Source organism: Myotis daubentonii, chromosome 9 (genome assembly GCF_963259705.1).
Source record: "Myotis daubentonii chromosome 9, mMyoDau2.1, whole genome shotgun sequence".
In the NCBI taxonomy this organism is placed as follows: Eukaryota; Metazoa; Chordata; class Mammalia; order Chiroptera; family Vespertilionidae; genus Myotis; species Myotis daubentonii.
This window is the reverse complement of record NC_081848.1, coordinates 80,088,080-80,113,428: the sequence shown is the minus strand read 5'-3', so window position 1 is coordinate 80,113,428 and position 25,349 is coordinate 80,088,080. Positions and strand designations below refer to the sequence as shown.

Here is a 25,349-nt window from a genome sequence, read left to right as displayed (position 1 = left end):
AGCTGGCGGACACCACAGTAGCCCAGTGATCTAGGTGAACATCACTAGCATGAAATGGACATCTCGTGCCTCCTGGGAGGAGGCCAAGGAGGACCTGCAGGGCGTTTCTGCAGGCCACAGTCTGAATGAACAAGGACACAACATGAGGCAAACCCAGACTAAGGGACATTCCACAAAATAAACGTCAAAGGTCATGAGAGATAAAGACTAAAGAACTCCCAGGTTCAAGGAGACTAAGAGACAACACAGAAACACATGTGTGATCCTGGATTGGACCTTGGACACCTGACAAACTTTAAATAAGGTCTGTGTCGATGTTCATTTCCTAGTTGCTGTGCCGTGGTTATGTGAGAGAATATCCTCATTCTTAGAAAAAAAAATACTTCAGTGTTTAGAGCAGGGGTCCTCAAACTACGGCCCGCGGGCCACATGCGGCCCGCCGAAAACATTTATCCGGCCCGCCGGGTGTTTTTGCTGCCGCTATGTGCATAGGAATTTGTTCATAGTTTTATTTTTAAACTATAGTCCGGCCCTCCAACGGTCTGAGGGACAGTGAACTGGCCCCCTGTTTAAAAAGTTTGAGGACCCCTGGTTTAGAGGTTTAGGAGCATCATGTCTGCAACTTACACTCAAATGGTTCAGGGGAAAATAGAATAATGAAACAAATATGGTAAATATTCGTATCGGGGGTTTGGGTAAGGGGTGGAAGAGATTTGTTTGTACTGCTTTTGCAACTTTTCTGTAAGTCCGAAATTATTTCAAAATAAGAAGTGAAAAAGACACGGATGGAGGAGGTAAGCGTGGGAGCAGCGCCTGCGCACAGTAGGTGTTCAGGGCTGGAAACATCGACCTCACCCCTCACTTAAATCCCAGAGAACCGCAGATGCTACCCTGTTATCTCCCCCTCACAGGCCAACTAGCAGCTGGCCTGACCCTGAGCTCTGCCCACCGGGAGGGAGATTCTTTTCTGGCCCAGCAGCTGGGGGCTGGCAGGCCTGGCAGTCGATGGCACACACAACAGAGAGCAGGTATGGGGTGCAAATCTCACCCTCATCCTGGGCACCAAGTGCCTGCTCCGCGTTGGCCCGCAGGCGGGCCTGTAGGGACAGGGCAGAGAAGAAAGAGCCCAAACCACCACCTCAGCAAAGACAAGAAGAGGCAAAGGGCTCCTTCAGGACCACACAGCAGCAGGACAGGAAATACAAGGGGCGCAAAACCATGAACAGGTCCGCCTCACGAGAAATCATCACGGTCCAAAGAGAACGGTCAGGGGCCACTTTTGCTTATTAACTTAGCAACGGGGCTGGACACAACCAAATTCAGCGCTGGGAAGCCTACCAGAGGCAGGCCCAGAAGGCGTGTCTGGATGTCAGAGCGGCAGCTCCCGGAAGCCTTTGCAAAGCCTCACCAGAGCCTACAGCGGTTCTCAACCTGTGGGTCTCGAACAATGAAAATACATCCTGCGTATGAGATATTTACATGACGATTCATAACAGTAGCAACATTACAGTTAAGAAGTAGCAACAAAAATAAGTTTATGGTTGGGTCACAACATGAGGAGCCGTATGAAAGGGTCGCGGCGTTAGGAAGGTTGAGAACCGCTGCAAAGTATTTATTCGCCTTGGCTGGGTCAGCACCAACCCACGGAAATACCCTGTGTTGCTGCCAAGGGAGAAGGCAGCTGGACTTGTGACCCGAGCAATCAGGCGTTGGGTGCAGAGAAAGGGAAAGGTCAAGGCCCCTGGGCTGAAGTCAGGCAGTGGGGAAAGTGGGACAGAGGACAGCCCAGCCCGAGGCTGGAATCAGCCCGCCTGGGTGTGCCCCAGGCTCTGCCTTCCCCAGTTGGGCACCCGAGGCCTCATCTCATCTGTAAAATCAGGTGCCATCACCCCCAACCTTGGCTGGTCGCCCTGGGAACCACGGAGCGATAAGCCCAAGCTGCTCTCACCATCCTCCCACGGGCCTTTCTTCCCAGCTGAGCGCAGGGGACAACCGGGATCCTTGTCCCAACACAGCCACACGCCCCCACCCTCAGACCCCTGCCCGCAGCACTGCTCTCACCCCTCCCCCCGCCCACCCAGCACCTGCCAGAGCAGGGGACTCAGTGGGCCTCCTGGGACCAGCGGCCAGCACACGCAGCGCCTGCACTCATGGACAGCGCTCACCTGAGACCCACACCCAACTCAGGCACCGGGAGACCTGGCTGTGCCCTTCCCAGAGCACTCACCCCGCACCAGGAGCCCAGCGCAGCTTCTGCCAATGGAGCCTGCAGGCAGCCAGTCGCTCAGCCTGAAGTCACTGGCCCCAGAATACAAAGTTCTCGGCACCAGATCGTTGGAGGCCTGGGCGGCAGCCAAGGCTGAAATCAGGGGAAGGGGTGGCCTGCAGTGGAGCAACTTCCGGCCTCCTGCCGCTCTGGGGCCCAGAAGGACAGGCAGGGGGGTTGGGGCACACAGGCAGCAGGTGGTCCCAGGCAGGACACCAGGGAGGAGAGGGACAGTAGATTTCTTGCTGCCACTGACGTTAAAGGCACAGAGACATCACCAGCAGGCAGAGTGGGGTCTGGAGCGGCTGGTCACGAGGGGCTCCTGTGGCTGAAGAGGGCACAGGTCGTCACACTGCTGCTCAGAGCCACACAGCCCTGCAACTCAGTTCACGGCTCAGTCATACAGTCACCCCCTGCCACGCCAGGCTGGGGACCCCAGACACAAAGATGAATACAAACACTGCCTCCTCCCAGAGCACCCCCAGCCTCCTCAGAGCATGGCTAATCCAGCACCCAGCCCTCCCCTCACCCCACCCCACTTCCCTCCCGAGCGTGAAACCAGAGAGTCCGGCTGCCTGGTGCTTGCTTAGGCCTTTCCAGAATCAACTCTGGCTGGGAGAAAACCTACAGGCTGGACGTGAGACAGTGTGGCTAAGAATCTTCTTAAAAACCCTGCTGGCCTTGTTCACCAAACCGGGCCCCTAGGAAAACCCTCGTGCTCTGCCGCATCGGCTGAGCCTCTCTGGGCAGCACCTGTCCGTGGCGGGAATTCCCTGCCGGAGAGGCTGCCAGACGCAGCGAGCCTCTGCTGACTGGCTCCGCGCTGGGTGATGGTGATGCACTCGAGCAAAAGTCTGCTTCTCTGCCCTCAGGGACGGGGAGATGAGTGAGAGGAAAGCAACCACATCACCCCAAGATCCACCCCGTTCCCTCTCTGACACAGAGCCAACACCCCAGGCAGCCCCAGAGGCCTGTTTGCTATTTTCGCAAAGGCCAGCTGACAGGTCCCTTTCCTCGGCCTCGGACTGTGCATTAGGGATGGGATGGAGGGCTCTGACTCTCACTTGGGACATGTAAACAACGCCTTGCCAGCAGGATGAGGCACTGACGCCATGAGTGTCTAGGACACCTGCCCCGCCTCTCAGCATGAATCACAGACAGGGTCTCCCTGTCTTCCAGCTTCAATCTTCTCCCCAGACACTGGATGGATCAGCTGGGTGTTCCCCTCCCAGCCCATCAGGAAGGGGCCTGCATCGCCCCCTGGAGCGAGTCAGGGGCAAGGTCTCAATGTCGTCAGTGCAGTCCCAGTGATCTGCCGCGTGACGCCTACAACATCCAACACTCACAAGCTCCGCCTGCATGCCCGGCCGTGCTGGCAGGCGACACTCCCACCAAGCACCGGCTACACTACAAACACTAAGTCAGGTAACTCTCCAACCTCCGTATCACTCCCTTTTACAGAAAAGGGACCAGGCGCAATGGGATTAAGTGACACCCAAGGTCACCCGGCAGGGCCAGATTTGAGCCCGATTTGTATGCCTCCCTCCAGAGCACAAGCTCTGAGACATCAGGGCACACGGAGTCACCACTAATAAAGGAATAAGCTGTGGCTTTCATCAGAAGCACAGTGGAAACCAAAAACTCGACTCCTGATAAAAACTGTGTCGCTGGCCTGGATTTCAGCAGGGCCACCAGCAGCAGGCACTCTGTCCTTGGCCCAAGCTGAGGCCCCGATAAGCTAGGGCAGTTTTAGTTTGTCCAATAAATCATCAAAATGGCACTAGAAATCCCACTTCTTCAGACCTAACGTACCGCCCAGGCTGCCTCTTGTAACCAGTCAGGCCATCGTCGTCCAAGTGTGGACCAGATAGCATGGCCACCGTGTTCAGGGTGGACATGCTCTCAGCCAGAGCAGCCTTGCTGGGATCAGGTAGAGCATCCACCCGAATGGCCCTGGAATATTCCTTCCAGGGTTTGTACTGCTTCTACCCTGAACTTCCCTGTTCTTCACCTCGCACCTCCTGCAGCCTTCGTGGGCGGCTGTGGGCAGGGGGCACAGAGGAAGGGAAAGCCAGGGCCCTGCTGCAGGGGAGGCTGGGCAGAGGGTCAGTTTTGGAAGCTCACAGTGTGGACTAAGTCCCTCCGCACATGGGAGAATGGGTCAGAAATAGGCTCCAGATTAATGAGTGAGGTTCCTATACATCTCTCCCTACTCCCCCCAGCACCACCAGCACCGCACCAGGCTCTGTTCCCGGCCCCAGCCGCCTCCACGGCTGCCAGCAAAAGCAGGTCAGAACCAGAAAGAAAGATTTCTTTGCAGAGGACTCCATGCTGTGGCAGAAGTGAGCCCCTGATGGATGGGGCTGCTCTCCCTGTCCCTCCAGAGCAGCGGTTCTCAACCTGTGGGTCGCGACCCCTTTGGGGGTTGAACGACCCTTTCACAGGGGTCGCCTAAGACCATCGGAAAACACATATATAATTACATATTGTTTTTGTGATTAATCACTATGCTTTAATTATGTTCAATTTGTAACAATGAAAATACATCCTGCATATCAGATATTTACATGACGATTCCTAACAGTAGCAAACTTACAGTTATGAAGTAGCAACGAAAATAATTTTATGGTTGGGGGTCACCACCACATGAGGAACTGTATTAAAGGGTCGCGGCGTTAGGAGGGTTGAGAACCACTGCTCTAGAGGCCCTTCCCTCCAGGCACCTCTGCACCATCCTAACCATGTCCCACAAGGGCCCCAGATCCAGCAGCCAACGGAAAAGACCACCTGACTTTCAGGGCTGCAACCACGGCTATCAAAGTGCCCAAGGAGGACGGGCTAAGCTGAGATTTCTGGGTGGGGAACACAGAAACAATGAAGGTGGCAGAGGAAGGAAGAAAAGAGAACGAGGATACCAAAGACAGGTAAAGGCACGAAGTAGAAATAGCCTGGGGTCCTAGGACAGCATAGTCCAGCGGCTCCTGCCCTGAGAGGCCCACAGTGGTTCAGAACTGCGCCAGCGAGGCTCCACGCCACCCCTGGAAGCCCTGGACCTCAGGCAGCAGGCAGAGAGGACAGGGCGGCACAGTGACAGCGGAGACACTTAGGACTGCATGGGGCAGGGGGATTTGTGGACTGGGGAGTGGAGGAGGCTCCAAGAAAGGAGGCGAGTGGAGGATGATCAAGGCCTGCAGGGAATGACAGGGAAGTACAGGGGCAAGGAGAGGGCCAGCTGGCATTAAAGTGACAGCCCAGTCCCAGCCTCATTCCAGGGCAGGAAGACTTTCAGGCCGAACACTGCCCCCTGGTGCAAAAGGAGCGCTACTGCGGACCCGCACATGCCTGCCCAGATCCTGACCCACAGTGGGAAGGCCACTTGCCTTAATTTCTCCACATCCTTTCAGCTCACGCAGGAAGGCCTGGCTGGACACTCCCACCTCCATGGCTGGCTCAGATATCCTCCCTGGGACAGCCATTGGCCTCTGTCATTGTCCTGGACACAGCCCACTGTCTTCCTGCCTGAGGGCTTTCCGTAAGGTCATGTCTGTGTCCTCAGGAAGGAGCACTCAATAACCTGTCTCAGTGGGACACTGTGAGGACCTGGGGGACCACACCTCCATCTATTTCTCTACCACTGCTCCCCACCCCCTCAATGTCTCCCTAGCACTCTGTACAGTACCTGACACTGAATTAAATGTCTGGGAATGAACGAATAAACAAATGAGTGGATGGAGGGATGGATGAAAGGATGGGTGGACTCCAGGTCACACAATGAATTTGCAGAGCAGTGAGAGTCCACAGTGCTATGGAACTCTTAGACAAAGATGAATAAGTCATGACCCTTCCTGTGAACAGCACCCACAACCTAGTGGGACATACAAGAATCCCTCACACATAGATTAGAGCCCAGAGTGCTGACAAAGAAGGTCAAAAGGGCAAGATCAGCAAAAAGCACTGCAAAACGATTGAACTGGGGAACCAGGAAGGCCTTTCTGGACTGAATGAGGTGACAGGCGCTGAAGCCTCCATTTTAAACACAGCTAGACAATGCTCTGCAGAAGCCGGACACCAGAGCACAGCAGACATACTGGTGGTCCAGAAAGCTCCTTGGCCCCTCACAGCCCACCGCCTCAGCTGGAGGGTCAGCCAGTTCACACCAGTTCCAAGGGGACAGGAAAGTGGATGCCAGTGTATGACTGAATTGTGTGCTCCGGAAACATGTGGAATCCCACCCCCAGGATCTCAGACCCTGAGCTCAGTTAGAGTCTTCATAGAGGTGACCAGTGAACATGAGGTCGCTAGGGTAGGCCCCCATCCAATAGGCTTGGTGTCCTTAAAAGAAGGGGAAATGTGAACGCAGAGACAGGCGCACAGAGGGGAGCCAGTGTGAAGACGCGGGAAAGAGGCTGTGTGCCCAGGCCAAGGGCTGCTGGAAAACGCCAGAACGGGAAGAGATAAAGAAGGACCTGCCCCAAGAGCTGTCGGAGGGGCCGTGCCCTGCCAGCACCTTGATTTTGGATTTCTGGCCTTCAGACTGCGGTCAATAAACCTCTATTGCTGCCAGCCACCCCATTTGGGACTCTGCTATGGCAGCCTTGGGGAATGAACAGACCTAGTTTTCCCACAAATGACCAGAGCTCAGAGACCCTGAAATCAGGGGCTGGGGAGCACAGGGTGCTAGAAATTTCCCCTTCTCTCATCTGCTCATCCTGATGCAGGCCACAGTGTGGCTTTCAGAGCAGGTGGAACTAAACAGAAGGGTGATCGGGTCCCCTCCAGACCAGCGAAGGCCGGGTGGGTGGCAGCAAACACAAGCACGTGCCAGCACCAGCAGATGAGCGCAGGGAGAGCCTGTGGGCTCAGCAGGAAGGCGGCTCAGGCCTGGGGATAAAGGAGCGAACCGCCTGGTGAAGCCCACCGAGGCCGGAGGCTAGACACCGAGTCTTCAGGGAGGGAGCTGCATGCAAGGACTGTACCCGGAACGTCAGGGATGGGACCGAGGAAACCAGGCAGGGAGAAAAGCTTTGCAGTTAGAGGGACCATCGTGGCCGTTCTGAGGATGCTGGATTTGAGGAGGGCAGGCCTGGGCCAGGGGCTTCCCAGAGATGGCACTCTAGGCACCCACAATGGCTGGTTTTGATCCTAATAGCCACACAGAGCAGTTTTCAAACCACTGACAGCGTTTGTCTGGGCTTTCTACTGAGGGCCAGTAACTGCTTTAAGTCACATTATCTCATTTAATCATCGGAAACTTTGTAAGGCAGGTGTTATGGTCACCGCTTTGTAAGTAAGTAAACAGAAACTCAGGATAAACAGCTTGGCCACAGTCTCAAAGCTTGAAGGCACTCATATTCTGTTCAGGCCACGGTCCCAAACTGGGCCTTAGACACCTAACATCCTGCTTCCCAGGAACCGCCTGTGGGTAATTCAACATCAATCACCCCATCACACCCTCCCTTCTTTGCCTGCCAACCTCCAACTGCTCCTCTCCAACCATCCAGCTTCCGGGGCCACTCCTGGGCTCCCTCTCCCTCCAGCTGGATCAGTCACACCCCGTCTTGTCCCCTCACCACTAGAGTCTTCCTCCTCATGGTTAGGCGGCCCCTCCTGAGGGAGGCTGACTGAGCACTCCGCTGCGTGCTGAGTGGGGCAGAACTTCCCCTGCGGTGTTCTGGAATTCAGCCGAACCCATCAGAGGCGCCGGGACCCACTGGCCTTTGCCCTGAAGTGCACACCCAGGAGGGGAGAGGAGCTGGGTGACCTGCCAGGAGCTCTGGCAGCAGCCCTGGGCAGGCTCTGACTGGCAGGACTCACTTTTAGAATAGTTTCTCCCCAACTGGGAGAAGTCAGAGTGCTGAGGGTTCCCTGGGGAGGAAGGAGCACCAGCTGAGGACTTCAGAACCGACGAGGTAGTGAGTGAACTATGAAAGCCCCAGAGGACAAATTGCCTTTCCTATCGTCTCAGTCCCAAACCCAAGGGCACCTACAACAGGTCGCCTTCCCAGTGCCACCTGCCCACATCTGGAGGAGGAGGTTGTCTTATAATAATTGCAAAAACAATAATTAATAAAAGCCATAAGTGTCTGCTAAGTGCCAGGCCCTGGACAAGGCACCACCCAGGTCATCCCACCAACACTTGTCAGGCGGTATAATTCCACATGACAGTCCTACTGAGCTGTAACCTGCACACTGTAAGTATACTTAGCAAGATCCTTAGGCTCTCTGTCGTTTATAAAGTCCTTGAACAGCCGCTCTCATATGCTACTAACCAGCACCACTGACCAGCAGGACGGGCAGGATTATCTTCATCGTACAGAAAAGGAAAGTGGGCTTTCCAGCCCCATCTGCGCCCCCCACGCCCCAGCACCACTTTCTGATAAAAGGAAGGATGAAGGGAAAAGCAGCCAGGGCCCCGGGGGGCGGGATGATGGGAGCCACGGAGTGCGGGAGGAGCTTTGAAGAGGAGGTGGGGCCATGTGTCCCTGTGCCGCTGTGATTCCATGGAAAGGGCAAGGCCCTAGAATCAGAAAAGTCGGGTTCAAACTCCACCTTTGCCATCACCTGGTCCCATGATCTTGGGATCACTCTACCTCTCTGCACCAGTGTGATATTGTGATATATAATAAATATATAACTTGGATTTTGTTCCTAGTTCCTGGCTCAAAGTGCCTAAAACCCTTGTAATTTCCTGAGGGGAGCATCTTTTTTTATTCATAATAAGCCCCTTTCAACCACATCTGAGTTTATGTTAATGAGATGACTCTGGTGGGTCCCTGAGTAGCTTTATGATGGGGTCTGGTTGACAGGTGAACCAACCTTGAGATTGGGGAGGGAAGGGGAGGAGAGAGACGGGCTGGAGACTTTGTTAATCACCAATGGCCAATCTTGCCTACATAATGGAGCCTCCATAAGAACTCTAAATGAAGGGGTTCAGAGCTCCCAGGGTGGTGAACGCATCCATGTGCTGGGAGGGTAGTGCACCCCAACTCCACAAGGACAGAAGCTCTTGCACGGACCCTCCCGGACCTCGCCCAGGCCCCTTTTCACCTGGCCGTTCATCCGCATCCTTTGTAATAAACTGGTAATAGTAAGCTAAACACTTTCTGAGTTCTGTGAACGGTTCCAGCAAATTGTCAGAACTGAGGAGGGGATCATGGGAATGAATCTCTGATTTACTAGTAGAGCTGACTGGTCAGAGGCTGGGAGGGAGGCCGGGACTTGCAGCTGGCATCTGCAGTGGGGGCGGTCTGCGGGGCGGGGCCCTCCACCTGTGGGGCCTGCACCAACTCTGGGTAGTGAGTGTCAGAACTGAACGGATTGTAGGACACCCCATCGGGATCTGCAGAGAATGGGATAATTGGTTGGTGTGAGGGAAAAGGTCACATATTTGATGTCAGAAGTATTATGAGTAAAAAAGTTACGAATCTGTTAGCCCATCTATAAAATGTCTTTATCCTCCAGCACAGAAGGGAAACTGCAGGCTGTCCCTTCAGTTTCATCAACTGTAAACACAAAACATACTCAAAGGACAATGATGAGGTTTCACACGGGAGCCACCAAGTGTTCACTGAGCACCGGTGGCCCACAGCACACACTGAGGGACAGAGGATGATAGGAAGCATGGCCTCTGTCTTCAAGAAACGTTTCATCTGGTGAGGAGACAAGATCAGCTCAGCCCAGGCATAGGAATAGTGAGTGCCTACTCCATTCCAAGAAACTGCTTTACGAGGAAAAGGAAATGGGGAAGTAAGCAACTGAGGAGAGCCCAGTCAAAGTTATGGAGGGGAGTTGACCGGGGCTCAGAGGAAGGAGCCTGGCACATGGGTGTCAGCACCTGCTCAGCGAGTGGGCAGGCGGTGAGAGGGAACAGCAGGGGTCAACGGTCCTCTCCCTGCAGCACGGTCTAGCCTGACGGGGTGAGGTCAGGGTCGGGTGGCACAAAGCAGATGCTGGTCAGATGAGAAGTCTGGTAAAGAACCAATAGAAGGTGAAGTTAGAGAGGTTTAGTGAAATGATAAGCAAAGAAAAAGCGTTCATTCATTCATTCGTTCAATACTGATTGGGTCTTTCCAATGTGCCGGGTCCTGTTAGGCACTGGAGATACGCCTGAACAAGAGAGAAGAGGTTCCTGCCCTGACAAAACTAGTCAGGAGACCGAGTGCAAAACCAAGATATTCCAGACCCGTCAGATTATAAGTGCGGATTGTCTCCGTGCTCAGACCCCCTGCTGAGGACAGCTGTCACTTAGAGATGTGACAAGGAACAGCCACAGGAGCCACATCCCTCCGTCCCTGGTCCAGAACACGGGGGACAAAAGGCACAGATTTACCAACATCTGGAACAAAGTGGAGGGAAATGCATGTCCCTCCCTCTCACTGTGCCTGGAACCACGTACATGCCAGCTTCTTCCTTCTCGAACTCCTATCCCGTGACTTGGGAGAGAGCCTGGCCTGTTTGCAGTTGAAGATAAGAGCCAGAAGCCATTTGGGCCCTTATCAGCTTCTCCTCCCCTTGAACTGAGGGAAAGGTTTTCTTTTAAGTGAAGGGGAAGTTCTCTTCTTTCAGATCTAACAGCGAGTCCTGCTCAAACGCCAGGAATTCGTTCTCCCACAAGGCAGGCAGTTCCCGGCTTCCCCTTCACTGCTGTCTAGGATCTAATCACAAACTCACCTCTTGGGGAGAGCTGATCATGGCCCTTCAATTTCCCAGATTCCTTACAAAGGCACATTACCTGGTGGCTTTTGTAAGCCACTGGCCTGGTATGACTTCCTTAGCAAGGTTTTTAAATGCTCGAACATACTATTAAACCCACCGAGATCAATTCATTTAATGTGGTGCTACCCAACAACCACGCCAGACAAGGACAGGCCTTCCAGTTCTCAGCTCCAGAGCATTTCCTCAAGGCCCAGGTTGGCCAAGGAGCTGAGGGGGAGGGAGGGGCTGGGCCCTAGCCTGGTGCTAGACTCAGAGCAGACCCTTCCCTGGCAGCTTCAACATTTCCATGAGACCCCAGTTGAGGGAACCATGTGACCTTTCCCCCTACTGTCACCACCACCCCAAGGCATTCTGGGCCAGAGCTCTGGGAACCATGGCCCAACTTCCTCTGCCTGAACGTCGCAGGCAGGACCCATTTTCACTGCCCAGTAGAATTTGCTACCTTGGGCTGCTAGGCTTTCCCATCCCTGACCAGAACCAGCCCCACAGGCCTGTGAGCATCGATCCAGCCCACCCCACCCCTCCCCTGGATTCCTGTCTCTGAGGACATTCCCAGAATCCTTCTGCCCTCTCCTTCCCAAAATACTAGAAGGCTGCCAAGTTCCAGAGGGAAGAGAAACAATGGCCACCGTGCTTGCAACTCCCGCCTGGACGGTGTGCTTCTAGAGGCCTCTGAAAGGTGGTCCTCTTACCGGGCAGCGGTCTGCACAGCTCTAAGGAGGCCACACTGTTCCTGGTGCTGGGACACCCAAATCTGGGCCCTCTGCCTGCTGCTTGTTTATAACTGATGTTTTACTCAGGCCTCTGTCAATGACTTTCCAGAACTGCCCTCTCCCCTACAGCTCAGAGGACAGAGGCTGCTCGTGAGCCAATCTCTGCTCAGGAGTAGACCTTGAACAGACTGTGTGAGGGAAGAATAAAAAACAAAACCAGGTCAAGGGTGAGCTGGAGGGGAGGGTCAAAAGCCACCGCCTATGGATTCTGGCGGACAGTTACAGGCAGTGGCATTTGGGTTTTACAAAGGAAGAGGGGCCAGGCCCAGGGAGGGAGAGCCAGCCAGGAGAGAGGGCTTCCGACCTAAGAAAGGAGCAGAGGGTCCTAGCTAATTACAAGTCTTCCTCTTCCTGCGGAGACCTGGCTGTGCCTGAGGATGTCCCCCTGGAGCTGGTGACATCATGGTCCTTTCTCTCCACAGGGCCGGAAGACTAGATTCCTCATGAGGGGACATGTTACCTAGTGGCTCTTGTGAGCCACTGGCCTGGTCTTGATACCACTGTAATTAGCTAGTCCTATATAATAAAAACCTAATATGCAAATAGACCGAATGGCAGAACAACCGGTTGCTATGACGTGCACTGATCACCAGGGGGCAGACGCTCAACACAGGAGCTGCCCCCTGGTGGTCAGTGCGTTCCCACAGGGGGAGTTCTACTCAGCCAGAAGCCAGGCTCCCTGCTCCTTAGTGATGCCTCGGAGGCAAGAGAGACTCCAGCCACCACAGCTTCTGGCTGAGGGTTCACAGCTGGCAAGTGCCGCAGCATGGTGGAAGCCTCTCCCGCCTCCACTGCAGGCTGGCGGTAAGGAGTGAGGAGTCCCGGACTGCGAGAGGGCACAGGCCAGGCTGAGGGACCCCCTGCCCCCCAGTGCACAAAATTTCGTGCACCAGACCTCTAGTTATTAATAACAGGAAAGGAGCAAAAGGGAGGCCAGACATTATAAGCATTCTCCAGGAAGCTGAAATTCCACACTCCCCAGGGAGCCACCGGCCCATTCCCTGAAGTTCACCAGAAAGGGGTCCAACAAAAGGGAAGATGGCAATGAATGGGAGTGACACAGGGAAAGTGCCTGTCAGTCAAGCCTGGGAATCATGGATTGGCTAGAGTAAGCAGGGCCATTGCAAGCTTGTGAAAATGTGGGGATACATAACCCCCCAAACAAAGGAGCTCTCTCCATGGGCCATATGGACCCCTCACACCATGAACAAAAGGGCTACAGCTGGGAATACTAAGCTAGCCTGATGCTAGATCGGACTGTCCCAGCACAGAGCAGGAACGCTGGACACCGGCTTTGATTTTAGCTCGACTGGAGGCAAAATGGGACTTCTATGGTGGGATCAGGGAAATAGGATCTTGGAAACTCAGGGGTTTGATTCCAAAGAAATAAAGCTTTTTACAGTGTCTCATCCTCCCGTGCAAATCTCAGAAAACTCTTTTGCTCAGGATATTGCAAGAAGCGCACTCCCACTAGCAACAGGCGGAGACGTAGCGCTCTCCTCACCGGTAACAGTCTGACTTCGTTAGCAAGGTGTTTCAATGCTTGAACATACTATTAAACCCGCCCAGATCAATTCGTTTAACGTGGTGTTATCCCAACAACCACGCCAGTCAAGACGGGAATAGAGTTCCCACCCACTGGGTGCCACTCCACTATCGCAAAAACAGAGCACAAACCAGGCTGAGCTCCGATAGGAGTTCTTGGAGAAAGCCCAGTCCATAGCTCGCTGTTCTGTCTTTGCTTGGCTTCCTGAACCCAAGGTTAACTGGTCAGAGAGGGCCTCCCTGGTTCAGAGCTCACTGCCTGACAGGGCAGATGGCATCCAGAGAAGTGCGTGGGCTGAGCCTGCCAATGAAATGTGAACGGGGCAGAGGGCCTAAGTCAGGCGAGGTCGGAAGGCACAGGCGTGTCCGGGAGACCCAGGAGTTAAAGGAAAACGCAGTTGGGAGGGAACTTGTTCGCTTCTCTCGGGTCCAGGATGCTGACCCACACAGGTACTTCTGATTCCACCTCTCCTCCATCTTTCTCCAGAGCTGACAACAATCAGCTTTCTGCTTCCTCTTTAACGCACAAGTCACAGCAGAGATTCTGGAAGATGAGGACAGCAACACCCACTGGAGGCGCCTCCCGGGGTTAGCAAGGGAAGAGGGTTGGCTGGAATACTGAGGTGACAGCCAGCAGACTCCCTGCTTGGGGCGCTCCGCCTTCTGAGCTCCCCACATCAGGACAGGCACCCGGTGCTTTTTCCCTACTGGAGGCGGAGAGGTGCCACTGACTACCACATCTGCTTTGAGACTGGCCATCTGGTTGGTATCCTGCTGGGTGGGTGAGCTACAGGGGCCGGCAATTAGGCCTCAGCCTCATTCAGGAGCAAGAATAGTCTGAGGGCCATTTCTACAGCATGAGATCTAGTCTGTTTTTTTTCAGGCGCTTTTCCATACCTTACCTCCATCTCCCTACACCTCTGGGAAGAGCCAGCGTAGGGACATTAATCCCCTTGGGAGGAGAGGTGAAAGCCTCTGGACACGAGTTTAGGAAACAGATTACCCTGGTCCAGGTCTAAGAAGGAAAGTCTGAGGCTATCTGGGAAAAGGTACAAGCTCTGGGTAAATGATCCTGGGTAAGAATTCATCGAAGGGGGCCTTCCCTATGCAGAGACCTTCGCTGTGGAAGGAGAAAAAGAAAAAGCTCCTTTGTTAACATTGAACCAAGGGGCTAATTGGCAGGAATCTAGGCCAGCTCTGAATTGGCAGGAAGGGAATGTGGTGGGAATACAGAGAACTGGTGGGCAAGCTTCCCCACACCCTCCACCCCTAAGTGAACAACAGCCTGAGCAGGGTAAGATGATGGTATTTGCTGGCCTCCTCCTTGTATTTTCTGCCTTTTTTGCTCTCTTTCCTCAACCATACTCTCACCACATATCCTTCTCCAGTGTGGAAGCAGGAAAACAATCCAAAGAATTGAAGGTGCCTCTTTTGAGATCAAACAGTGGGAAGGTGTGGGGGCAGAGAGAAAACAAGCAGAGAGCTGGTTAGATTTGAAACTACAGGAAGCAGTCCGTTCAGTCAAACTAGGCCCTAGAGCTGTCAGTTACAGGGTGTTGAAGTCAGCCCACCAGTCCACTCGAAAAATCAATGGAAAAATATCCTCAGGTGAGGAGTAACAACAACAAAAAGACCAGTGCAATGACCCATGACCTCCTCTCCTAGCACCAGCCCATCAGTGGAGACCATGACCCTGACGGGACACACCTTAATAGCTTATGAATATTCTATGGCGATCCTCCCCTAAAATCCCTGCCTTTAGAAAACATAAAGGCCCTTAAGACTAAAGACACAGCATGTGCTCTGTCCCTCTAGAGCAGTGGTTCTCAACCTTCCTAATGCCGTGACCCTTTAATACAGTTCCTCATGTTGTGGTGGCCCCCAACCATAAAATTATCTTCGTTGCTACTTTGTAACTGTAATTTTGCTACTGTTAGGAATCGTAATGTAAATATCTGATATGCAGGATGTATTTTCATTGTTACAAATTGAACATAAGTAAAGCATAGTGATTAATCACAAAAACAATATGTAATTATATGTGTGTTTTCCCATGATCTTAGGCGACCCCTGTGAAAGGGTCGTTCGACCCCAAAGGGGTCGCGACCTACAGGTTGAGAACCGCTGCTCTAGAGCATGTCTGTGCATCGCCCCCACATTTAAAAAAGAAATTATTGATTTTTAGAAAGGGAGAGAGAAACATCAATTTGTTGTTCCACTTATTTATGCATTGATTGGTTGACTCTTGTATGTGCCCTGACCAGGAATCAAATCTGCAATCTTGGCATATCAGGACAAGGCTCTAACTAAGCTATGCAGCCGGAGCTAACCTGCTCTCCCTGCCCCCCACCCCCCACCTTTCTTCCCTAAGGCACACTGCTTGCTTTCTTCAATGGTCCCTCAGCAACTTGTTTCCTGAGTCCACACAGCCCAGCTGGCTCACTTCTTCTGTCTCTGTGACTTTCTTTCTTTTTTCTTTTTTTAAAATATATTTTTATTGATTTCAGAGAGGAAGGGAGAGATAGAAACATCCATGATGAGAGAGAATCATTGGTCAGCTGCCTCCTGCATGGCCCCTACTGGGGATCAAGCCCACAATCTGGGCATGTGCCCTTGACCGGAGTTGAACCTGGGACCCTTCAGTCTGCAGGCTGACGCTCTATCCACTGAGCCAAACCAGCTAGGGCTCTGTGACTTTCTTTATAAAGGGCTAAAGCAGTTCCACCTAGGCTCACTCCTGTTGCATGATCTTGCCTCTTCTATCCTAAGCCCTTCCTTTGTTTCACTGTCCCCAGCTTTAATAAACATACTCTAATAAACACCTGGACTTGTATTGTGAAATCTTTCCTGCACAAAGTCAAGAACGGAGAGTCCACATTACTGGTAACACCTCCACTCTGTTTCACAGAGTTTGAGTTGCTGAAACCTGTCTAAGGTTCCCGGTATTCTGCCAAGATCCACACCCAGCCACTGTCAGCTGGGGAGGCAGATAAAGCTCAGGGGCAGGCTGCCCCTGGTCCACCCACCAGGTGAAGGCCTGCTCCTTACCCTCCGTGCTCTCCTTGCAGCACTTACCACCACTGTAATTAAACAGTGATGCCTTCTGTCCTTTTCCCCCAAGGATGGGAGTTCAGGCTTAGACTTTCTGGTTCCCTGCTGTGTCTCCAGCACTTAGGACTCGGTGAGTGCTTAAACAGTTGTGGAGCAAATACAAGTCTCTCTCAGCCACCCAGCCCCCTGAAGCTCAGTGACCATGCAGAGACCAAAGGTTGCAGGGGTGATGCAGCTACTGGGAGAAGGGCAACAGGCCTCCTGGAGCCTCACTCATGGGAAGTGATTCCTCCGGAGACAGTGTGCTAGGTTCTGAGACAAATATCCTGAAGTTTTGTGCTAAATGAATGGAGGGTGCAATGTTGTAATTTGTAAGAAATTATTTGGTCATTCAGGAAATATACCTCCGTATACATATGTAAATTTCCCAAGTGTTGAGAGTGAAAGAGGTGTGTTGTTAGAGCAATAAAGTGACTTTCGGGAAGCACCTCAGGATGGGCTGGTTGCCAATGAAGCCAACCCAGTGGCCCTCAGGGTTAGAACTTTCTGTTCCTTCCCCACTTCCCATAGCTAACCATGCCCATCTCCAACCTCCTCCAGGGAGGAGAGAGGGGCTGAGGTTGAATCAATTGACAGTGATTGAATCAACAGTGCCTGTGTAATGAAGCCTCCAAAAACCCACGAGGATGAGTTCAGAGAGCTCCGGGAGTGTGAGCATGTGGAGACTTGGGGAGAGCAGGGCACCTGGAGGGACTGGGAGCTCTGTGCCCATTCCCACATATCTTGCCCAATCTATAACAGGTTGGTCAGAGCACAGGTAAGAATTTGGCTGAGAGAGAAAGAGAGAGGCGGGGGGTGACGGTTGGAGGGGAGGCATCTTGCAGGACTGAGCCCTTAACCTGTGGGATCTGAGGCTGTCTTTGAGTAGAGCAGGGGTGGGGAAACTTTTTTTGCCCGGGGCCATTTGGATATGTATAGCATCATTTGAGGGCCATACAAAATTATCAACTTAAAAATTAGCCTGCTGTATGTGGTCAAACATTTAATTAATTCACCCCTAATGCGTTGGCAGGGCCAGAACAAATGATTTCATGGGCCTCATACAGCCCAGCCCGCAGGCCAGATGTTCTCCACCCCTCGGATTGTGTCAGAATTGAGTTTGTTTGGTGCCGGGGGAACTCCCTTGCCCTCATGTTGTAATTGGGTCTGGGAACCCTAACGAGGGTGATCAGGTAGAGGTCCTGGCCACAGAGCAAGCCCCCACTTCTTTCTGGGTCCTCGGCTAAGCTATTTGCTCCCAACTTTTAGCATCTCATGCTTAATGCTAACTAGGGTTTCTCCCTGCACTAACTCAGTCTCTTCCTCAATGCTCTTCCTGCTGCTACCTCCCCCAGGCCCCTCCTCCTCGCCCCCCCTCCCCCCGCCCCCAAACAAACACACAACCTGCATTTCTTTTAGCCGCCAATAGAGTCTACTGCTGGTGGGACTGGCAAGAACAAATGACCTCTGTACGCAGGGGCCCAGACCTCCACCCGGCTCTACCCGGCTCTGCTCTGCATCCCCAGGCTCTGTGTGTGGGCCCGGCTCCCCCATTCACCTCAGCCAAATCAGTCCTGACTGAGTGACCCCACCATTTTGCCCAGACCACTGTCTTACCTTGGCAATGGGTAAGCCAGGTTCATGGGTAGGTCAGGTTCATGGCTGTGGACAGAATGCCTGTTCTGCTGGCTGCCAAGCAGCTTTACACGTGTAGTCTGTGCTCCTAATGAGGTTAAAGAGCCTTACCTCCCAAGCGACATAGTTGGCTAGAGGCAGCGAAGCAGCTCACCCCATTGCCAGGCCCGAGACCGTGGCTTATTCATGTTGGTGTCCCACATCTGACTGAGCAGCGGACCAAGGAGGCACCGAGTCAATGTTTAAGGAACGAATAAACCTTAAAGGGAGACATGGCCACACAGAATGTGCAGGACATTTGGTAGCAGAACACCTAGATCCCAGGCAGGGTTCTTCATGACCTCAGGCAACTCATCTGCAAAATGATACCCCGAACGCCTCGGGCATGTATGTGAAAGTCCTTGCTCACTGTAAAGGGCTGGTGTGTATAGGTTTCCCGAGATGGCCCCGCTCCTTTTCCTACCTGGGAGAAAGGAGCCAAGGGCATGGAGAATTGATAAGCTAAGAATGGAGGTCAGGTCTGAAATTCCAGAACTAAGCTCCCAGGAAAACTGGAACTGGTCCTGGAGGACTGATCATATTTCACAGTGGGTGTGTGTTTGCTGCTTTGCACATGGTTCTCAGGCTCTGTCTAGTATGGAGGTGCCTTGCCTCAGCCAGACCTAAATGAACGCATGTCAACTGTTGTGGTGGGTATAAGAAGGTTCCTGACGAGGGGGAAGGATCTGGGAAACTTCTGGCATTCTGTATACTGAAGGGAACCAAAGTTCTGCCACCCTGAAGCTGCCTTTTTGGGATATTGACTTTAAGCTGTTGATTAATACACAAAACTCAAAAAGAACCTTTGACCCTCCCCCTCTTTCCTGCCCCAGAGATTCAGACAGAAAAACCTGCTTAGGAAGATCTTAGGGTATTCAGCTCAGGCTTGTTTGAATTAAGTATGGTCAGTAAGAAGCTTTCGGCAGGGGCCTGTTAGCTAGAACCCACTGTGTTCCATGGTTACTCAGTCACCTAGAATTTTCCTGCCATCTATGTACCCTCTTCAACTATGCCCACTCTCACTTCTGAAATCTAATACCCCATCTCCTCACCAACCCCCTTTTCTCCTTTACACAAAATGTCTTCTATACTCCACACTGCCTGTCTTTGTAATATCCATTCCTAAGTGAATTCCCCATGCACACGGATTAAAACTTTGATTTTCTCCTGTTAAACTGTCTCTGCTAATTTGATTATTAACCCAGCTAAGAACGTAGAAGGTTGGAGGGAAAGTCTTGATTTTTTTAGCCCCCACAATAAGGGACTGAACCTGAGTGGCCTGGGGCAAGAGTCGCCTCAGCACCAGGCCTTCGCCTTCAGGGACAGCAGCACTCAGCCCCGGGCGGCTGTGGGGAAGGACTGCCAGGCCTGGTGGTCCAGGAGGGCCTCCTGCTGCAGGAGCGGGGCAGACTGGAAGCCTGTCAGCACTTCCTAAAGTTAGTACGTTTTCTTATCCCTTATGGAGCACCCACCCTCCACTGCAAAATCTTTGTCAGAATGCCCAAGTCTCTTCCCTGGCTGCAGCCTTTGAGCTCTCTAGGTGGTAAGGCAAACAGCAAGTGAAATCCTCTCCTCCTCCCCAAGAATTGTGCATTTGAGAAAAGTTCATGTGAAAGTAGTCAGAATTCTTGCTTCCACCCGCAGCTCCTGTCAAAGAGAGATAAAGCACTAGGTCTGAAGTCTACAGAGTCGACGCTGCTCTTAACATTTCTACTTCTAACATTCTCTTTTGGGGGTGTGGGTGGAGATGAGATGGGTGGAAAGATGAGAGACAAAAGAAGAAATAAGAGAATGAACTAAAGGCTTCAGCTCATCCTGGCCTCACAGCAGAGCCTGCTAGGTGGTGAGGGCCCAGAGGAAAGGACAGCAAGACTTGGGACTCCTCCCTGAAGATCTCTTCTCTCCAGAAGTCATTCTACTCTGGCAGCTCAGAGAGGAGCGAGGCCAAGCCCACAAGCCTGGGTATCCATACAAATCAGAGGGTTTCAGGAGAGTCCGTAGAAAAGACTGGACAATCCTGGCACCATGGGCCAAAATGGGCCGTCCCAAGTCATCGGGTTAGTCTCAGAGGGTAAAATAAAGGAAGAAAATGTTTCTATTTTCAAATTCTCCCTTCGCTTAAAGAGCGTCTTTGGGTGTGGCTTCCTGTGGCTGATAACAGAGACTCTCCTGAGGTCTCCGGGAGCTTAAGCTGAGAAGGAATGAGAAGCCATGGGGGGCGCGAGGGACAGAGTAACAACAACAGTGAATGGGCTCCAGGCCAGCGGCAGGGAAGGAGCCAATCCTGACCACATGTGCTAGGAATAGCAAGCAGAACCGAAGGGAGTGGGGATGGGAAGAGATCTCACTTCCATCACTGAGAAAAGAATGAGGCCTGGCCGGGAGGGGCCTGCTCCAGGCTCCCCCTGTGAACGAGGTCAGAATTAAAACCTCAGCCTCAACTCTTTGGAGAAGAGACACTGTATTACTCAAGAGGAATATCTGAGTTTAAAAAGTGGGTAAGAGGTCAAAGGCACATTCGTGACCCAGACTTCTGCAAGTGATACTGGTCAGATAATATCAGATAATGGTCTTGAGCATGTAGGTTACCACAGTGTCTGGCACAAAACCCTTGTTGAATGAATATATGGATAAATGGATTCAGAATGAGACTGTTTGACCTGAAGTAAGCAGATTACTGGAGACAGAGCGAGGGGTATGTGAAACAGGGACACGTGAGTTTGTTTTCCCATGTACCCAGAATATACCATGCCTCTAACCAGGGCATAAAGGGAAGAAGGAGGAAGGAGGGGAGAAGCAAGGAACATGTGTGTTCTCAGACTCCACCTGCCCACAAGATGGAACCCTGCAGAGGTGCCAGGCTATTCGTCAGCAGGCATCAGCCAGAGATCTCAGATTATGGGGCTGGGACGAGAGGAGGGGGACAGGAGAATGGCATGGACCTGAAATCAGGAGCACAATGTGGCAGTGACCAGAAAGCCTATCTCCTGGGCACCTGTTTGCAGCTTCAGACGGGGCAAAGGGCTACAACCCTAAATTTGATGCTAATAAGCTGATTTGTCAAGTGGGAAAAAAGAAAGAAAGGGCAAAGGGCCAATGTTTCCTGAACCATGGTTTCCTGTCAACCCCAAGATTCAGAGCCACTTCTCGTCTTCACAGCACCTCCTCCAAGCGGATTCCCTCCTTTGGCTTTCTTCCTTCGACCCAGGATCAGAACTCCAGCCTCCTCAGGGAATGGTGCTGGGCCTGGGCTCACGTAATCTGTTCAATGCAGAGAAATGCACACGTGACAGAGGAACTGTGGCCAAGGACAGTACGCCTTCCTGGGTCAGCGCTTTAACTGCCCTGATGCATCCATTTATACACTCGTCTCCTCAGCATCGTGAGGGAGACAACCCACTTTCACTAGGGCAACTGAGCGTGACAACAAACAGGCTGAAAACTCAACTGCTTGCTCAAAAACCTCTCTACATTTCTCCAAGCCCTTAGGCAGGAACACAATAATCTTAAAGAAGAAGCATTCTAGAGAGGAAATACAAGCAAAAAGAGAACAGAAGTCAAGGATAATTTTCTAAAACTGATGAGAAACAGATGTTTTGAGCAAAATATCCTGCTCGTAGGCCCCAGGCATCATGTCAGATGTTACTGGGGAAGAAGAATAAAAGGATGCTAAAAGGCTTTGTGAAGGACACAAGCACAGAAATGACAGAGAAAATCTAGAGTCATTCAGAGAAATAAACACATAAACATACAGCCTCCTGACAGTGGGGCGTTTTGTTCTGTTGGCTGTGGCCTGGCACAGGGCATAGTGAGAGCATGGGTGTCGGGGCAGAGATGAGTCTGAACCCGGGCTCTACCACTCATGGCTGGGCGACTCTCTCTCTTTCACACACACACACACACACACACAGCCTAAATTTCCTCAAGACAACACCTCCAGAAGAGGTCACAGAAGAACAGAATAAACATAGCTGCCATTACTAATTTTAGCTGTCATTATCATTTCATTGTTGTATTCTTTTAAATAAATTTAGTTCTAAATGCAGAAAAGAAATAAACCAGCAGATATAAAACCACACTGCAATTCTAATCTTATAAGTTCCCCAGACTTTGGAACTCTCCCTGGGAATTTTAGACTGACAAGGGTCTCTACACAGAGACAGCTGCCCACATCCTTCACAAAGGGCTCCCTCCCTAACCCAGCTCGGTTAAACACGAAAAAGGAGACCCACTATCTTCCTAATTACAACTTCCCCGTTCTTGTGAATGAAGTTGGCTGCCTCTTTGACTGTATAAAGTGCACCCAGCATCCCAGCACCCACAATCCCAGAAGAGACTTTACGAAGAAGAGGTTTAATTTAAATCAGAGGGAAGAAGGTGGGAAATAGGCTTTGAGGCTTGAAATCCAAACAAACAGAATAACAACAAGAAGGACGGAGAGGAGCTATAGACAGATGAACCACCATTCAACAAATAGCTGCTCCATCCTAAGGTTCAATCATTCTCTGTCGTCACATCAGTTAGGAAGCAATGGCTGCCAGCTCACTGGATGTGCATTCTCTGCTCTGCCCTTTCATTTCCTGTCTCGGACCCACATCCTTACGTGGCCGCAGGTGACACAGGTATGAGTCATTTACTGTCCACAGGAAGCCAAGAGCCACTGACCTCTCCATCACTGAGAAGACCTGTTAGTTTCACTCTGGGCTCCACCCTCTCTCTGGTGAACTGTCTTGCCCAAGTTTGCTATCAGGTAAAAAGAGGGTTTCGGGCAAGGACACAGAGGATATGAGATCATCCTCATTCCTGGAAAATAACTCTCACTTTGAGGTGGTTGAGTCATGAGCGCAGCAGGGAACTGGGACCAGATACCACTGAGCAGCAAAAAGGCAGGCTGTGCACATCTCTGCCGCACACAGAGAGAGAGAGAAGTCTCAGAGTCCCTGCTCCTTTAGGTGGGGAGTATGGGAGGGGAGAGAAGTTAGGAATTAAGGGTGTTGATTTGGCAGAACAAATGGCAAACACTCTATTCTTCCTTCTTATTTGCAAATAAGATAGACATGATCTTTGGACACGAGGACAATGGCATCCTAAGCATCTGAGAAAAGGCAACTAAGACGCTATTTGGAAAAATATGCTGAAAGCCAAGCAAACTCAAGAGGCAGAGAAGATAATGAAAAGAAGGACAGGGCAGAGAGATTACAAAGAAGAAGAAACTCCTTTGCAGATATGCGATTGTTTGGAGGCTTCTAAAAGCTAAAGGCCATAGTCCAGGCAAGACCATTATCAAAATATCTTAAAATCCTATATAATAAAAGCCTAAAATGCAAATTGTCCCCTTGGGCAGTTGTTCAACCGGGAGTTCGACCGCTCACTATGACGTGCGCTGACCACCAAGGGGTGGTGTGGAACATGGCGGGCGAGCATCAGCGAGCAATGCACTGCAACCTCTCGCCGGCTATCTGGGGGCGGGGCTGATGGGGACAGAGGTGCAGTGAGGATGCAGGTGTCCCCGAGCTTGCTCTCACTCCCCCTGCTACCCTCCCTTGGGACTCTAGGGCTCGCGCACTGGGGAAGCTCCCCCACGCTCAGGTGCAGGGTGCTGCAAGGAGCCCGCCCCACACCCGCACAGTCTCTTTCGGGTGGGACCACAGGGGCTGGTCAGGCTCTCAGTGGGTTCATACAAGAGCTGGTCTACAAGGCCAGCTGGGAGAGAGCATGCTGCTCGCCCAGCTTCTGTGCAGCACTCCTGGGCAGCCCAGAGGCCCATGCTGCACCCTGGCCTGTGGTGTCCAGCCACGCTCACTGCACCTCCACGTAGGGACTTGGTTGCTGTGACTCAGGCAGAGAGGGGCATGCAGGCCCAGGTGCTGCCCAGGGCCCAGAGGTCAGATAGTGGTGGTGACCCTTCCAGGTCAGACACTCTCGCTTTGACCGCTGGCTAGGCCTAGGGACCACACCCGTGCATGAATTTCGTGCACCGGGCCTCTAGTTATTAAATATTACCTTTGTGATCAGAAAAGGTAAGCATGCTATTTTCTATCTGAAAAAATATACACACATAGCTTACAAATGGAAAATGTGGAGCTCTTATTAAAAAGCACATCATTTAAGGGACATTATCTTTTCTAAAACAATCTGAAACAATAGGCAATTATAGCTAAACTGCAACAGGCCACACTAATGAAATAGGAATAGCAAGCGTAGGCAATTCAATAAATATTTATAGTACTTCTTAAGTGCCAGGCATAGGGTAGGAGTATAATTTTTTAAAATTGTATCCGATAATGGTAAATTGATACGGCCAGGGACTAGGCACATGACCAATTAGAATTGCTCGGCACATGGGCCTAATAGCGCACATTCTCTGGTGACAAACATGTACAAAATGTACGGGTGCTCTGACAAAGAGGAGAAACGTTATTAAGCTTTCAGTTTGCTACTTAAAAAAATTTTGTCGCCCCCTCCCCGCCCTGTCATTTCGACCATTTTAAAGTGCATAATTCAGAGGTTTTTAGTATTTACAAAATGTTGTGCAAATATCACCACTATCTAATTCCAGGAAATTTTCAAACACCCCTACTAAAAAACTCAGTACCCTTAATAGTCACTCCCCATTTCTTCCCTCCCCGCCCCCGGCCCCTGGCAACCACCAATCTACTTTCTGTCTCTATGAATTTACCTATTCTGGACATTTCATATAACGTTCATAACAGCTGAACCAAACCAGCCAGGGCAATATTGCTTGTTTTTGAACATCACAGACACGGAGTCGATACTGTAGACCAGCATTGCACTAATTTACCCCAGAAGGCCACTTTGTGACTCTGATGGAACCAACGAGGTGTGCCCCTTTTAAAGACTTGTGGTTGGCACATCTGTACCAAGCTCGTCTTCCCAGGGTTTGGGTCCACTCTAACATTCACTATGAAGATAGGGCTGCTTTTGAGAGCAGGAATAGCACACAGGCAATTACCAATACATGTCTTAAGGAATTTAAAAATGACATCCTATTTCAGACCCTGGTCCCCTTTCCCTCTTATCTCCGGTTACAGATTCTTATTTTCACATAATTCTTTTTCCGAACATTTTGCCCTTTTGATTTATGAAATTCCCCATAACCCTCACATTTGTTGAATTCCTGAGGAGACTATGTGAATACCCCATTGTTATCCTGCTGCTGCCAAGTTGATCTTGGTAGGTTTTAATTTCAGGCTGGCCTGATTCTTGTTTTTCTGTTTAAAAAACAAAAAAACAAAACTTTTAAATATTTTTTCTGTTGTCCGTAT

At 51.5% G+C, this 25,349-nt stretch overlaps 1 protein-coding gene across 6 annotated transcripts in view; it reads right to left on the bottom strand.

Moving 5' to 3' along the window:
* PC (pyruvate carboxylase) overlaps nucleotides 1–25,349 on the bottom strand; it is a 67,206-nt gene that overhangs the window by 22,477 nt on the left and 19,380 nt on the right. The window contains exon 1 of one of the 6 annotated variants that reach the window (XM_059709965.1): nucleotides 10,101–10,123. The exons of 4 other annotated variants lie outside the window; for them this stretch is intronic. The gene's annotated coding sequence lies outside the window, so the exon portion shown is untranslated. Of the gene's footprint in view, nucleotides 1–2,227; nucleotides 2,345–10,100; nucleotides 10,124–25,349 lie in introns of those variants that run through there. One more of the 6 variants, XM_059709963.1, reaches the window with a different exon arrangement.